Source organism: Ambystoma mexicanum, chromosome 1p (assembly GCF_040938575.1).
Source record: "Ambystoma mexicanum isolate Mex_15411 chromosome 1p, UKY_AmexF1_1, whole genome shotgun sequence".
NCBI lineage: Eukaryota > Metazoa > Chordata > Amphibia > Caudata > Ambystomatidae > Ambystoma > Ambystoma mexicanum.
In genome coordinates, this window is record NC_090921.1 from 45,662,571 (window position 1) to 45,679,794 (window position 17,224).

At 48.1% G+C, this 17,224-nt stretch overlaps 1 long non-coding RNA gene across 1 annotated transcript in view; it reads right to left on the reverse strand.

The window, feature by feature from the left end:
- The window catches only part of LOC138565955 (uncharacterized), a 197,392-nt gene that overhangs the window by 97,235 nt on the left and 82,933 nt on the right, over positions 1-17,224 (reverse strand). The window contains exon 3 of the long non-coding RNA XR_011301736.1: positions 1,263-1,283. This is a non-coding gene — a long non-coding RNA (uncharacterized lncRNA). The remainder of the gene's footprint in view (positions 1-1,262; positions 1,284-17,224) is intronic.

A 17,224-nucleotide genomic window follows, 5' to 3' on the forward strand; every position in this document is an offset into this window, starting at 1 on the left:
AGCTCCCTGGGAATAGGTGAACTCTAATGGGGTACAGGATCCAGCTACCCTTGTGTTGGTGAACTCTAGTGGAGTGCAACATCCAGCTCCTTGGGTATACGTACGCGATCTCTAGTGGAGTGCAATATCCAGCTGCCTGGCTGTAGGTGAACTCTAGTGGAGTACAGGATCCAGTTCCCTGGGAATAGGTGAACTCTAGGGGAGTACATGATCCACCTCCTTGGGAGTAGGTGATCTGTAGTGGGGTGCAACATCCAGCTCCCTGGGTATAGGTGAACTCTAGTGGGGTACAGGACCCAGCTCCCTGGGAATAGGTGAACTCTAGGGGAGTGCAGCATCCATCTCCTTGGGTATAGGTGATCTCTAGTGGAGTGCAAGATCCAGCTCCCTGGGTTGAGGTTATCTCTAGTGGAGTGCAATATTCAGCTCCCTGGGTATAGGTGAACTCTAGTGGAGTGCAAGATCCAGCTCCCTGTGTATAGGTGAACTCTAGTGGAGTGCAAGATCAGCTCCCTGGGTATAGGTGAACTCTAGTGGAGTGCAAGATCCAGCTCCCTGGGTATAGGTGAACTCTAATGGAGTGCAAGATTCAGCTCCCTGGGTATAGGTGAACTCTAGTGGAGTGCAAGATCCAGCTCATGTGTATAGGTGAACTCTAGTGGAGTGCAAGATCAGCTCCCTGGGTACAGGTGAACTCTAGTGCAGTGAAAAATCCAGCTCCCTGGGAATAGGTGAAATCTAGGGCAGTACAGGATCCAGCTCACCGGGTGTAGGTGAACTCCCGTGGAGTACAGGATCCAGTTCCCTGGGAATAGGTGAACTCCAGGGGAGTGCAACATCCATCTCCTTGGGTATAGGTGATCTCTAGTGGAGTGCAAGATCCAGCTCCCTGAGTATCAGTGAACTCTGGGAGAGTGTAAGATCCAGCTCCCTGGGTATAGTTCAGGGGCGCAACACTACTTTGGTGCTATGCATGTCAAACCATTTGCCTTTGTACATTCTCTGAAGCTTCTTGTCTTAGTTTGGTGCAACTTTTCCTAAAACACACCTATTCTGGGGCTCGTCTCCTGCCTGCTGTAAATTCTTTATTAAATGCTTGCCGCACCTGGAGGCAACGAATCTTGTAGAGGTTTGCTATAGCATTTCCAAATAAGTCAAGCTACCCTCCTCATTAGTATATTCAACCTTTGAGAGTTACCCACCCCAAGACCACAGCACATCTAAGTTAAAATAAAGTCTGATTAATTAAATTGGGCACTTACGAATTTTAACATCAGCAACAGCTACAAGAGAAGAAAAAAGCAAAGTGGTAAGTTCCTGAGTGCGCTCATACATGTCTCTCCCAGTCATGCGTGGATTTCACTACAGGCAGCCCATGTAACACACACAACAGGGTTATCATTCCTATCACATGACTTTTTATGCATTGACAATCATAGTCCCCTCTGCATATTCACCCTTACAGCAGATACTTTACTGCAGCCCCCATCATTAGTCACTCATGAAGAACGCAGGTGTATGCTGGGCTTAAGGAGCTGCGTGCTGGGCGCCATGAGGGGGCACAAGGGTTCACAGGGACATCTCCCCCTCTGAAGGGTTCTCTGTAAAAGCTGACGTCATCCCTTCTATTCTGCTGCATCACTCAGAGGGCAACGTGCAGCTGCTTTCAGGCACAGCTGTTTCTGGAGTCCTGACACTTTCCTTTAGTGGGAATCTCCTAGAATTCCCAGCTTCGGGAAGCCAGGCATTTAGGCTGTGCCTGAAAATGTATTATTCACGTTCTTGCTTTAGAAAATGTAGACACAATGTACTGTTTCTTTCTTAATGAGCTCAGCTCTGTATCTCGAAGCTATTCTTTCCATTCTCCCCTTTCTTTCTTCCCATTGATATTTGGTCGAGTGAAAATGTACCTTTTAATAAGTCGATAGATGTATAATCTCATGTTATATGAATTCTGCTATTTAAATCATTAACACATCATTAAACTAAAGCAACAGAGAAATGCTACCATGGAGTGAGCATGGAGTGGCCATGAAGTGAGCATGGAGTGAGCATGGAGTGGCCATGGAGTGACTATGGAGTGAGCATGGGATGGCCATGAAGTGAGCATGGAGTGGCCATGGAGTGGCCATGGAGTGACCATGGAGTGTGCATGGAGTGACCATGGAGTGAGCAGGGAGTGAGCATGGAGTGGCCATGGAGTGAGCATGAGTGGCTTTGCAGTGAGCATGGAGTGAGCATAGAGTGGCCATGGAGTGACCATGGAGTAGGCATGGAGTGAGCATGGAGTGAGCAGGGAGTGACCATGGAGTGGCCATGGAGTGAGCATGAGTGGCTTTGGAGTGAGCACGGAGTGAGGATAGCGTGGCCATGGAATGACCATGGAGTGGGCATGGAGTGAGCATAGAGTGACCATGGTGTGACCATGGAGTGGGCATGGAGTCGGCATGGAGAGAGCATGGAGTGGCATTGGAGTGGGCATGGAGTGAGCATGGAGTGGGCATGAAGTGAGCATGGAGTGGCCATGGAGTAAGCACGTAGTGGCCACGGAGTGAGCATGTAGTGAGCATGGAGTGACCATGGATTGAGCATGGAGTGAGCATGGAGTGAGCATGGAGTGTGCATGGAGTGACCATGAAGTGAGCATGGAGTGAGCATGGAGTGGTCATGGAGTGAGAATGGAGTGGCCATGGAGTGAGCATGGAGTGGCCATGTAGTGAGCATGGAGTGAGCATGGAGTGGCCATGAAGTGAGCATGGAGTGGCCATGGAGTGGCCATGGAGTGACCATGGAGTGTGCATGGAGTGACCATGGAGTGAGCAGGGAGTGACCATGGAGTGGCCATGGAGTGAGCATGAGTGGCTTTTCAGTGAGCATGGAGTGAGCATAGAGTGGCCATGGAATGACCATGGAGTAGGCATGGAGTGAGCAGGGAGTGACCATGGAGTGGCCATGGAGTGAGCATGAGTGGCTTTGGAGTGAGCACGGAGTGAGCATAGCGTGGCCATGGAATGACCATAGAGTGGGCATGGAGTGAGCATGGAGTGAGCATGGAGTGGGCATAGAGTGATCATGGAGTGAGCATGGAGTGAGCATAGAGTGACCATGGAGTGACCATGGAGTGGGCATGGAGTGGGCATGGAGAGAGCATGAAGTGGCATTGGAGTGGGCATGGAGCGAGCATGGAGTGGGCATGAAGTGAGCATGGAGTGGCCATGGATTAAGCAGGTAGTGGCCACGGAGTGAGCATGTAGTGAGCATGGAGTGACCATGGATTGAGCATGGAGTGAGCATGGAGTGAGCATGGAATGTGCATGGAGTGACCATGAAGTGAGCATAGAGTGAGCATGGAGTGGTCATTGAGTGAGCATGGAGTGGCCATGAAGTGAGCATGGAGTGGCCATGGAGTGGCCATGGAGTGACCATGGAGTGTGCATGGAGTGACCATGGAGTGAGCAGGGAGCGACCATGGAGTGGCCATGGAGTGAGCATGAGTGGCTTTTCAGTGAGCATGGAGTGAGCATAGAGTGGCCACGGAGTGACCATGGAGTAGGCATGGAGTGAGCATGGAGTGAGCAGGGAGTGACCATGGAGTGGCCATGGAGTGAGCATCAGTGGCTTTGGAGTGAGCACGGAGTGAGCATAGCGTGGCCATGGAATGACCATGGAGTGGGCATGGAGTGAGCATGGAGTGAGCATGGAGTGGGCATAGAGTGAGCATGGAGTGAGCATAGAGTGACCATGGAGTGACCATGGAGTGGGCATGGAGTGGGCATGGAGAGAGCATGGAGTGGCATTGGAGTGGGCATGGAGTGAGCATGGAGTGGGCATGAAGTGAGCATGGAGTGGCCATGGAGTGAGCAGGTAGTGGCCACGGAGTGAGCATGTAGTGAGCATGGAGTGACCATGGATTGAGCATGGAGTGAGCATGGAGTGAGCATGGAGTGTGCATGGAGTGACCATGAAGTGAGCATGGAGTGAGCATGGAGTGGTCATGGAGTGAGAATGGAGTGGCCATGGAGTGAGCATGGAGTGGCCATGTAGTGAGCATGCAGTGGTCATGGAGTGAGCATGGAGTGAGCATGGAGTGAGAATGGAGTGGCCATGGAGTGAGCATGCAGTGGAGCATGGAGTGACCATGGATTGAGCATGGAGTGAGCATGGTGTGAGCATGGTGTGATCATGGAGTGAGCATGGAGTGAGCATGCAGTGGAGCATGGAGTGACCATGGATTGAGTATGGAGTGAGCCAGGAGTGAGCATGGAGTGGCCATGGAGTGACCATGGAGTAGCCATGGAGTGGCCATGGAGTGAGCATAGAATGAGAATGGAGTGACCATGGAGTGGCCATGGAGTGAGCATGTAGTGGAGCATGGAGTGAGCATGGAGTGACCATATAGTGAGCATGGAGTGTCACCTGCAAGCAGCATGGGGTAATTGGCACCGCTGCTTCCTGATGCCCTCCAGGTACAAGAATAAGAACACTTCTAACATGTGCATGTGTCGAGTCCCACATGCCTGGAGACATGTATGCAGGACCCTCGACCACCTGATGGGGAGGTTTACCTCCACGAGGTGCCACGTGGCACAGTTGCAGCTCCTGCAACAAGTCCCTGGGAATGAGACCATGACCATTAAGTGCTTTGGCCATCATGCTAACACCACACATGACTCAATGTAGAGAGCGCCTTGGACTTGGAGTCTACCCCTACCTACAGGCTCGGATTCCACCTGTACACATATGCCTGCTTCGATACCTCAGCCCCCCCTCTCTCTACGAATGCAACAGAAGAGCGGAGGGCAATGTCTGTAGGATGGGGGCATGGACTCCCCACGCAAGAAACATTTCCCCCACAGGAAAACCAATCTTCCATCATTAGGTAGTGTCTCTGTTATGGTTCCCTTCCTAGTAGGGCAGGCTTAATTCCAAACCCCAGCCCTCTCCCGTCCCACCTCAGACTGGAGCACTGCACGTAGAGGTAGGTAACCTTGATTGCTACCCACCTCCCCCATGGGCAACCCAGTGGTCATTGCGCGGCCAGCGGCAAGACTAGGCAAAGTGTGGACACAATAGGTAATACCATGTGCCCGAAAGATCACATGGAATAATGACGTGTGCATCATACAGTGGGCATTACACTGGTCATATTGCACAATGCACATATGGTATTGAGCACTGTGCCCTCAGCCCCACTGCCACTACACCACTGCACTTCTACACCTGAGGACCCAAGGCTCGTGCTCCTTAGGGCTTTCCTCCAGTGCTTTCATACTTCAGCTTCGCTGCCACTACACCGGGAAACTTGGGCCTTATTTCCACTGAGCCCTTCATGGATCACCTCTGGATTAAGGGGGACCCTGGTGGACGAAGGTAGGTAGCAGGTAGTCCAATGTGAGGACAGATATTGTGTTGGTATTTAAATGAAGAAGCAGTAATCGGCTGCCGAGAGCATAACCAGAAACTCAAGGTGTGCCATTAACACAGGGATATAAGAGGCACAGAAGCAGATGAAGAAAGTAGACGCCCAATGGTGCATAGCAGGCCCTTATCGAGCCATAAGGACTTTTTCCCTTGTCCCTTCATCAATCTCTGGAGTAAAGGCTGGGAATCCTTGGGAGCATGAGACATACCTTCTCAAATAAAATCTCATCTGCTTTTCTGTGTTAAAGCACTCCTATTACAAGGCCGTACTTGCTCCTGGTGTAAGGATTCTTTACACCTGGTGAAAGCTCCTAGAAGCATTGGACTTTGCAGAGGTGTGCTAGTGAAAATCAATAGACTTGAATATAATGTCCACATCAGAAACTTGAACTGGATTCCTGTCCAAGAGCAAATCAAAATCAATTAAACAGCAGGAGTAATTAAAGTGAGTACTTACAACCAGTCTGCATGACATGTTACTATGTTACATGTCCAGACTATAGCCAGATTTGACGCGGTAAGAGAGTTAATGCAGCCCATGAAAAAACTTGCCACAAGATAAGCCACGTAAAGCCCCAAAGAGACAGCCTACTATGATTAGAGACCTTGTAGTCTCTCCTAACTCGCCACCTCGTCCATTCATTCACTCCGGACATGCTAGGACATCAATGCCCAATTGGGTTTAGGAGGACATTTTTGTGTCGCCTAAGTCTGTCATCGCAGCTGAGACCATTTCGACCACCCCAAAGGTTAAATCTACCAAACGTGTAAAATTTGCATCCGCTCCCAAAGCAAATATTTAGCAAAATCATACAGGCTCTAAAAATGCAATACTGATGGAGAAAGAAGTGATTGCCCAGTCTGGGAAGAGAAGAGTCCCAAGCGCTCTAGCCGACGGGACGGAGCGTCGCGTAGAGCTCAGCGGGCCAATGAACATAGGAACTAAAGAAAGTAAAAACAGAGAACTATGCAATAGTCACGAGCTGTACGCAGGCGATGTCGTGAAGCGCAACGAGGCAGTATTGACCCGCACTGGGCTTCCTACAAGAAGTGAAAATATTAGCCAACAGCGTATAGCCACTCATGAAGAAAGGCACTGTCAAGATTTGGGGACTTGGGCTATAAATGAGGCAAACAATCCAACTGCTGGTAGCCCCTTCCTAAACAGGACTCAACTACAGGAAATTCCTCAACTCTGCCTCATTAGCTCCTCAGATATCAAATGCATCCAGCTACCCAGGGTCGGTATTCCTTGAATTGGGCACTCATTGGATGTTCCTCATTGCTCGTGGTCCACTACTTAAGTTGCACGCTGAGACTTTCACACCATTTGGCCTCTCCCTCATTCTTTGCCGTAGAAGGTGGTTCTGCGTGTTCCTCACTTGCTAACTGGAATGAACTCATACTCTGATAAGGACTGCTACCCTGCACAGAGAGATACACTACGAGCTTTTCAAATCAGAAACGACTCAGAGATGGAAAATGACAGCGAGAAAGAATGTCAGTTACCAATGGGGATTACCAACAAAGCATCTGACGCAGTGTACGCGCGAAACACGGACAATGGCTCTCTGGGAACACAAGGGGCCACAGCTCTTTCCTTTTACACCCTGAGGGGGTGGCACTCATAGTTTCTAGTGACGTTTTTATTTTGCAGGAAACCTGCTGCACTCCCCCATTTTATATAGACGATTATCAGATGGTAGGGGGGCACTCGCAGTAGGTACAATATTGCTACACTCCTTGCAATCCTTCCCCAGGGAAGAAGCATCGTGTGCTACCTGCAGTATTGACTCTACACGAGGGTACTGTTAGACTAATGCTGATTGGGAATGTGGTGACCCCCCCTCCCCCAAGAGGATCTCATACTAAAGCTATTACTACATTTATGGAAGACATTACATTGAGATGGTTTATCCTAACTAACAGTGTTCCAGTGGTTATAGCTGGAGACTTACATGCAAGGGGTCTTCATGGTCCCTCTGTGAGCTAAATAGCTCGAGTGATGGATCACCTTTTTGGATCGGTATCGGAGTTGAGTAGCCTGGTTTTCCATAACAGTCCTGGTGCCGGGAGGACTTAGACTTGGTCGAACGGTCAAATTAAGTTTCGCATTGATTACATTACAGTGGACACAGAATGCAAAGCTATGTTTAGTGAGGTGAGGACCATATGCAACCATGTGAGTGATCATGCTGTGCCTACATGCCACCATCACACAGCTTCCACGCATGTACAAAATCACATGGCTGCCCATGTGGGTCCGAACATAAGGAGCAATTGTATTAGTTGGACAGCTGAAAGAAGGAAGGTCTTTAATGAGGCCTTATGTCATGATAGGAATGGGATGGCATTAGCACTGACCAACGCAAACTGGGACCTGAACAACATGGTCCAAATCTATGTCAATCCTGCACAAAAAGGTGAACGTCGGAGGAAAGATCACCAGTGATATTGGTAATATAATTGTTTATCCATACATTGGCCCTCATTACGAGTTTGCCTCCGTTCCGGGCTCCATTACCGGGTTCCTGCAATGGGGACTTACTGGGTCATTCCGATATAGGAGGACCCGGTAAGTCCTCCTTGCAGGAACCATTCCCCATTCCCATTTGAGCCCCCATAGGGCTCAATGGGGATGGAGGTAACAACGGGCACATTACGAGTCTCCCGTTGTTACCTCCCTCTTCACCTCGCGGGAACCGGAAAGGATGCCTGGTTTTACCAGGCGTCCGATCCGTGTCCCGCAAAGGGAAGCTCGTAATCGGCCCTGACGGAATGAGGCCCCCTTCATTCCGTCAGCGCCAGCCTCATAATGAGTCCCAATGTCACAATAGTAGAGTTGTGAGGATTCATTGAGTTGCTTAAAAAATGTGGCTACAAAATACAGGAATTGGCAGAAACATCACAAATCTTCGATAACCAACGCAAACTGGCTCTTGTCGTTCAAATGGCTTAAATTGCATGACAGCAACAGATTCTGGGCTCTCATTAATGAACACAAGAAGGGCACTAGCCCGAGTGAACTTAACACTATCTCTGAAAACACATGGGCAGTATAGATTGCTAAACTGTATCATGATCCTGAAATAAAACACAGGTCATGGCACACAGTATGAAAAATGGAAAAGGCTCTCGTGCCCCTGGACCTGACGGCATACCAAATGTCGTACTTATGGCCCACCCCACCATATGGGCACATTGAAGAAACTGGAGTCATTCCTCCTAGTTGGCAGAAATCGAATCTGGCTCTGGTTTTTAAGACGGAGGATAAACTTAATCCTCCGAATTATAGACTACTCGCCATGATGGACACGAGCCAAAAAATATTTGCCACTGTTCTCTTACGTAAGCTCATTAGATGGCTCGACCACAAAGATATACTCAGCCCTTTCCAAGCAGGATTCGGGAAAAGCTATAACACCATCACAAACAGAGGAATGTTGCTATTCTTAGCAGCTGAAGCTAAGAAGTCTAATAGAACGCAGCCATATTGCTGGTGCATAGACTTCAGCAAGGCTTTCAATCGTGTACCAAGAGCTTTGCTTTGGAATAAACTCTTAGCTAGAGGCGTAGATAGTGACTTGTTATTTTACATACAGCAGCTGTATACCAACACCTCAATAACAGTTTGCTCTAAGTACATGCAAACTAATAACAGCCGTAAGAAAGGCTGTGCCATGGGACCGATTTTGTATTTCTTGTTCACTGCAGACTTAAGTCTAATATTTTGTTTCATAAACAACTTCCCTCCGAGCATAAAAGATACTTTTTTATACTGTTTGTGAGTGCATATTGTATTTAATTTTGCCTTTTCTTATTATGCTTCCTTTTATTTTACAATGGGCCTCATCACGAGTCTGGCGGTAACCCTTAAAAGCAGCGGTAGTGCTATTACCGCCGCATTTAAGGGTCCGCCAGATCATGGGCTTGGCGTATTTTCCCCCAGCTCTAAGCTGGGGATAAATCTGCCTCAAATTTGCTGATTTTCGGCCCTATTACCGCCGGCGGGAAATCCGCCGGTGCTAATAGTGCAAAAATTCCCCATTGGACCCAATGGGAAATGAGGAATTCCAGAATGGGCCCAATGGGGAATGGGAACCAACCGTTCTGCCAAACCCGTGATCCGGCGCTAATAGCGCCAGGGGGTTTGGCGGTAGCGCTAATAGCCCCGGCAGTAATAGCACCGGGGCTACCGGCCAACTCATGATGAGGCCCAATGTGTCTAAAGTTTGTAATAAACTAAGTGCACAGCAAAAAATAAAATAAAAAAGAACAAAAAAGAAATTCAAATCCCTCTGTATTATCCACTAGGCTATCTGGGGCCGGGGTCCACTCTATCTTCAACGCTTCCTGACCAAATACTCCCCTTCTAGACTCCTGCATTCCTCTGGCACCAACTCCCTGCGTGTGAAGTGCTTTGCTAAACAGAGCTGGTGGGCGATTACTTTCCTTGGCTGGCTTCCTCCCGTGGAACAGCCTCCCTCTCCGTCTGTGTCTTGAGCAGGACCTCCTTAAGTTCTGAAAAAGCCTCAAGACCTTTCTTTTTGCTTCTTCCTTCTCCTCCCTCTTCCCTGCTAATCCTACAGCAACGTGACTGATGTACAGGGCCTGTATGTCTCCTCGGGGCCTTGACCCCCCACATCTCTCATCCCAGCCGCTGTCTTTCTGCTGCACTTACTTGGTCTTACCCTACCCATGGGTGGTTGCACTTACGCTCGTCTTGTCTCAGCACTTACCCTGAGCACTTCTCCATGAGCAACTCACCCCTCCGCACTTGCACATTCTGAACACTCACAGGGCGTAGTAGGTTCATCTCCCCTTCCCTTATTCTCATTATTTGTTTGTACTTTTAATTTCATTATTTATCATTGCTGTAATTCAGTGTCTACCTTCCCCTGTCCCCATCCTGTTGGCCTGTGGGCGCTTTGAAACAGTTTTGCTAATTGTATATGCACCTAACTAGTGACCAATAAATACATAAAAATAAATAACTGGAGATTTGGGTCTGTGTCTGTCACTTATCAGGTGTACTGAAAACTGATGCATGGTGTATGTAGGAGTGGCTCAGTGTCAGTCACACTGCAGGTAGGCTGAATGTTAATGCATGGTGTATGCAGGAGTGGCTCAGTGTCAGTCACACTGCAGGTATACTGAATGCTGATGCTTGGTGTATGAAGTTTTGGCTCAGTGTCAGTCGCACAGCAGGAAGCCTGAATACTGATGCATGGTGTATGGAGGTGTGGCTCAGTGTTAGTCTCACTAAAAATAGGTAAGAGGCGCTCTGTGCAAAGTCATCCCCATACATCCGGAACATAGGGGTGAACCCTCTATTAGGTCAGCCAGTAGCTTGAGGTCCATATTAAATAACCTGCTCTGAGGAAACCACAGCCATGCTTTTCCATGTGACCTTTCACTGGCTGCATCACTAGTCGCTCCTCTCCTTCCCCCACAAGCTCACTGTCTCCAGAGCCCTGGTTCTCCGGCCTGTAGTAGTATATAGCGCTTTATAGTGCCTTGGAGTGTGTAGCGCCTCACTGAATGTGATAGCATTTTGTTGCCAGCAATAATGTGGCATACACATATAACCAGTCTATGTTGCTAGCATAACATGTGAGTTTGTGGCCGGAGACAGAATTTATAATGCAGCAAAAAGCAATGTGAAGCTGCAGGTTTAAAGTGCACCAGATTTTTTTTTTCTCTCTTCTTTGAAATACCTCATACATAGGAGACTACATTATCATCTAACTAACTGGCTTAATTAACAATTACTAATTACTAGGGCTAACTTATTAACATTATAATGTAATCTCTATGTGCAAATGGGGTGAAAATACATATTCTGAAATTCGTTTTTCAAATGTGCACTGAATTTTTCTCCATCATTGTTCTGTGTTCGCAGTAAGCAGAGAACCTGCATTACAGGAAATAATATTAGTTACAGTTGCTCATTGTGTAACTGGTCTATTGTGTTAAAGGAAAGGTGATGCTGACTTCAATTTGATTGGAGCAGTGTATCTGCAGTTGTGCTACGGAGGCAGAATGGGACAGTGCAGTACTTTGCTGGGGAACAAGGACAGAGGGACTGGCAGTTCAGATAATGACTGGACTCTCAGGCAGACGTGCCTAGTCTCAGCGCTGGCTTGAGAACTCTATGTTTTCTCTGCACACTTTAAACATCTGAGATAACAGCGGCCAACCAAGCTGACTGGGCTTGTCCTTCTGACACCGAGATTACAGAGGCAACCCCTGCTGACTGGTCCTGCTCTTATGAAAGGAGGTCGTCTTGGGGAGAGAACTACAAATATTTGGTAAGCAGCCAAAGTTGAAGTGAGGAGGTCGCTGTGTGCTTTCGTGCGAATGAGCAATAGCAATCTAAAAATGTCATTTAGGTAGAGTAGCCAAAATAAATCCCCTGTATTTTAACTTGTCATATGATAATGTTGCAAAGTGAATTTTGCTCTGTCTCTGTATTGTTTCTTTTCTTGTTTTTATTACAGATAACAATGTGATGTACATGGTAAGATGTTTATTTTGAAATGCAATTGTTTATAATACAAACAATATAAAATCAGAACGTGTAGAGCGTATTTTCTTTTTTTTGGTGCATTTGGAATAGCATTTGTGACACGGGGAAGATTTTTTTTAGGTAGTATATTTGTCATTTTTCCCATATAGATAAAATAACAGAAAGAATAAGCTGTCCTAAAATAAGACTTAGCAGTGATAAATAGATGTATGCGTGTGTTCCCCAGTGCATGTTGTCTGGGGGAAATCTGATACAATATATAGATTACTGGGGGTCTATGAACCAGTAATAAGGCCCATGGATGCATAGTTCACTGGTGTAAATAAATCAGTGATACAGGCCACAGGCACTCTATGTAAAAGTGTGGTGTCTCAGAATGTAGGTCCAAGGCCCTCTATAGTTCACTAAGAGTATTGCAATAGTAAGGAAAGTTTTGTGCATGATGGGGCTATAATATAGGGAAGGAAAATCATGCTCACCACTAAGCAATTTACCACCACCAAATACCGCCACCAGTACATATTACTGGATTAGCCAATATAATATAATAAGGTATGGTCTATAGGATGATGTGAGGACAAACCTAATCAAAAACGTGAGGATAAGTATTTCTAAACTACCATTCTTCTTTTGGCAGTAAGAAAATACTGCCAGACCCCAAACTGACACAAAATATCCGACAGGCCTCTCTTGGCCCTCCACATGCTCCCACCTGCAAGGCTAAAAACCTTGGTGTCATCTTCGACTCACACTCTCCTTCTTTCCTCACATCTCGGACATCTCTAAGAAGTCACACTGCCAGCTGCATCTCCTCAGAGGTATTCTACCTTTCCTCTCCTTCCCCCAGAAGCTCACCATCTCCAGAGCCCTGGTTCTCTCTAGGCTGGACTATTGTAACAGCCTCTATCTAAATCTGCCTGCCTCTGCTCTCCGCCATCTGCAACTTACCCAAATCAGGACTGCGAGACTTTTCCCTTTCTTAGTCTCAAACCCAGGGATAGTATTTCTCCAGGACTGAAATCTCTGCACTGGCTCCTCTGCATTGTCCACAAGGCCTTCTGGGGCCTGGGGCTGCAATAACTTCAACTCTCTCTTCCCAAATACCTTCCTCCTCAGGCTCTTCGCTCATCCGCCTCAAACTCCCTCAGGGTCAGACGTTTCTTCAAGCAATGAGTTGGTGGTCGATCTCTCTCTTCGGCAGGGGCCTCCCTCTGGAACAACGTTCCTGCCTCCCTGAAACTTGAGGAGAACCATCTCCCGTTCCGGAAACACCTCAAAAGCTTCCTCTTTGCTTCTGCTTTCTCTCCCTCTCTCCCCTGCTGAAATTCCTGGCTGAAACTGCACTGGTTACCTGGCCAACCTTTCTGATCTCGGGCCAGGCCCCGCCGTTTGCACAATCTGCCCTGCCTCCCTGGCAACCCCGCACCTGGGGACTGTTTTCTGTATCCCTACAGTCCCCCTACCAGCACTTATGCCTGCTCTTACTTTGCATTTGCCTCCATCAGGCCGCTTTTATTTATCTATTATTCTTCTATCCCATGTACTGCACTTTTCCCCTCTCCCTTCCCCCAGGCACTTTTCCCTTTCTCCCTACCCATGCACTTGCACGATCTGAATGACACCTGGCCTAGTAGGATCATTGTCTGTTTCCCACTGTTTCCCGTCCCTTGCCTCGTCGCGACTTGAAACACTTGTGTATAGGCGCGTTATAAAAGCCATATCATATCATTTCATATCATATCATATGCCACAGCGGGACATGCCTTCTAGTGGTCATCCCCAGGATAGATCTCAGGTTAAGGGGGATTCCCCATCAGGGAAGTCAAGTCATGGGTTCATATCTCGCAGCACCAAGGATCTGTGTGTACTAAGAGCTCTGCCCACTCAGCAAATAGGAGTGTATATAGGGGTGTGGATGGTCATCCCCGGGACAGATCTCAGGGTAAGCAGGATTCTCCATCAGGGCAGTCAAGTCATGGGTTCATATCTCGCAGCACCAAGGATCTGTATGTACTAAGAGCTCTGCCCACTCAGCCAATAGGAGTGTACATGGGGGTGTGGATGGTCATCCCCGGGACAGATCTCAGGGTAAGGGGGATTCTCCATCAGGGCAGTCAAGTCATGGGTTCATATCTCGCAGCACCAAGGATCTGTATGTAATAAGATCTCTGCCCACTCAGCTAATAGGAGTGTACATGGGGGTGTGGATGGTCATCCCCGGGACAGATCTCAGGGTAAGGGGGATTCTCCATCAGGGCAGTCAAGTCATGGGTTCATATCTCGCAGCACCAAGGATCTGTATGTACCAAGATCTCAGCCCACTCAGCTAATAGGAGTGTATATGGGGGTGTGGATGGTCATCCCCGGGACAGATCTCAGGGTAAGGGGGATTCTCCATCAGGGCAGTCAAGTCATGGGTTCATATCTCGCAGCACCAAGGATCTGTATGTACCAAGATCTCAGTCCACTCAGCTAATAGGAGTGTACATGGGGGTGTGGATGGTCATCCCGGGACAGATCTCAGGGTAAGGGGTATTCCCCATTAGGGCAGTCAAGTCATGGGGTCATATCTCGCAGCACCAAGGATCTGTATGTACTAAGATCTCAGCCCACTCAGCTAATAGGAGTGTATATGGGGGTGTGGATGGTCATCCCCGGGACAGATCTCAGGGTAAGGGGGATTCTCCATCAGGGCAGTCAAGTCATGGGTTCATATCTCGCAGCACCAAGGATCTGTGGGTACTAAGATCTCTGCCCACTCAGCCAATAGGAGTGTATATGGGGGTGTGGATGGTCATCCCCGGGACAGATCTCAGGGTAAGGGGGATTCTGTTACACCTTTGCACCGATGGTCACTCTGGCGACAGCATCGTGTGTACAACACAATGCATTCTTACTCACCCAAGATGGCGGACGCCTCTGAATCTGTTTGTGAAGCTCACGCTGCAGAGGTTGCACGTTGTTTACCTTCACGCCGCGACGATCATGTGACTCCATATAATCCGACCAGGAAGTTCAGCAAATGCGTCGCTACTCTCCAGATCGGCGCTTCGTAAGTTCGTTCCTAGGGAATCTGTTTCATGTCCCGTCCTCCTATCTTTAGTCTTCTGAATCTAACTTCCTGTTCTCTCTGCCCCTTCCTCCATTAGGCCATTTTCCGTCATCCGTCCGCTCACCACCTCTCCTATAAGGTCCGATTCCAGCCTAAAGAGTGAGTTCTTGAGGGTTTATAGTTCCCTTCAATCCTCTTCCCCAATCTTAGCTCAAATACTAACATCCGCTTCTGGTTTCCGGAAACTCTCTCTCTTTCCTCATAGGACTCACCCCCTTCTCGAAGACTTTACACATACTTCTCAAATCTCTCAACTCCATACCCGGAGTAAGTTAATCATAGCTTTTCGAATCAACAGCAGACTATCGAAAGTGGAGAAAACTCACCTCTCCTTTCTTTCGTCCAGGACCAGCTTCGTCCGCACCGGATCCTTTGAAGGAAAGCTGGCTGATTCATCCCGAAGGTCTACAGTATCCCGTCACAACAACACAGGGTTTTTCTTCCCCGGAGGGTTTTCCCTGGGGACTGTGGTTCCTCCGCAGCTGAAACTAACGGCTGGGAGGGAGCAGGGTTTCCCGGGAAGCCTTCACTATCTGCCTTGTTGCTGATACGGAGTCCGCCCGCTGCCCAGGTTAGTGAACTGCATAATTGTTCTGTCTCATATTGGACGCATTGTAATAGTTAGCGACGCCCACAAAAAGAAAATATTCTATTATAGGCTCTTGTGCAGACGGTGGACTCCGATGGAGCAACAAATGCAACAATTAATGGCTGCCATGCAGTCTATGTCTCTGGAGATGCAATCTCTGAAACAAGACAATGCTCAGTTAAGACAACAGGTCGCTCGAGCGTTTTCAGAAACTCCTCCTTATGCCTTACATACCGATAAGTATGACGGAGACCCGCACAAACTCAAGGAGTTCCTGGACAGTTGCCTGGTTCAGTTTACCTTTAAAGCACGTTTTTTCCCATCTGATAAGGACAAAGTAGGTTATCTGATATCCCATTTGACAGGCCCTGCATTGGCCTGGGCGACTCCCCTAGTCACCTCAGGAAATGCCATTCTAGACTCATACACAGCCTTTACTAACAGTTTGCGGTCTATGTTTAGTAGGCAGGAAATTTCAGTCTCTACTCAGGAGAAACTACTAGATTTAAAGCAGGGAAATAAGGATCTTATGAGTTACGTGACTCAATTTAAACAGCTATCAGCTGAAACAGGGTGGCCGGATGACGGTCTCCTCACGCTATTTCGCAGAGGTCTTTCCGAGGAACTGAAAGATGAGGTCTCAAAGGTTCCTCGACCCGCCAATTTAGCCGAGATGATTGCGCTCACGATGCAGATTGATTACCGTCTCCATGAACGCTTCCATGAGAAGAAAAGAGGGAAACCCACTAAACTCTTCTCCAGTTCTCCTTCCCCGGTTTCTCGATCTCAGAATCCCGACGAACCCATGCAAATAGGAGTGGCCAGAGGCCCTTTGTCAGAGGGCGAAAGAGAAAGACGGATGAGTCAGGGCCTATGTATGTACTGTGGGGCTTCATCTCACATGCTGAGGGATTGTCCCGTCGTTCCTCCTCGTCGGATAAGGAATCCGATGCGGGGAAACGCCAAGACCCTGTCGTAAGGGGAACCACGGCAGGAGGTCCTGAAAGGAGTTCCCCAAAGAGACTTGGTACTTCTCTTAAAGAGGAGATTACGGAACACACTATGTTAGTACTTCCCCTGATCTTGAAATTACCAGACTTAGAGCTACGTGGGGTTCCGGCATTGATCGATTGTGGAGCAGCTGGCAACTTTATAGATGACCAATGGGCTGCGAAGCATGGAATCATTAGATCCGCCAAGACGTGTATAACTCCCATTCAGGGGGTGGATGGTTGTCCCCTTAGTTCTGGACCTATTCGAGAACAGACTACTCCTCTTACATGCCTGATTTCAGCCCACAAGGAGACGTTAGTTTTTGACCTGATAAAAACTGCTCATTTTCCCATTATTTTGGGCTTACCGTGGCTGCGAACCCATAATCCTTTTATAAACTGGAAGGCAGGAACTTTGTTCTTAGGTTCCGAATATTGTGTTTCCCATTGTCTTGCTCAATCATCTGTTGGCATTCAAGCACCTTCCATGATGGTAGTACCAACCGAAGGCTCCTCGATTGGGATGGTCAGTCAGATCCCGAGGTGTCATCAACAATTCCAGTCCATATTTTCTCAGCCAG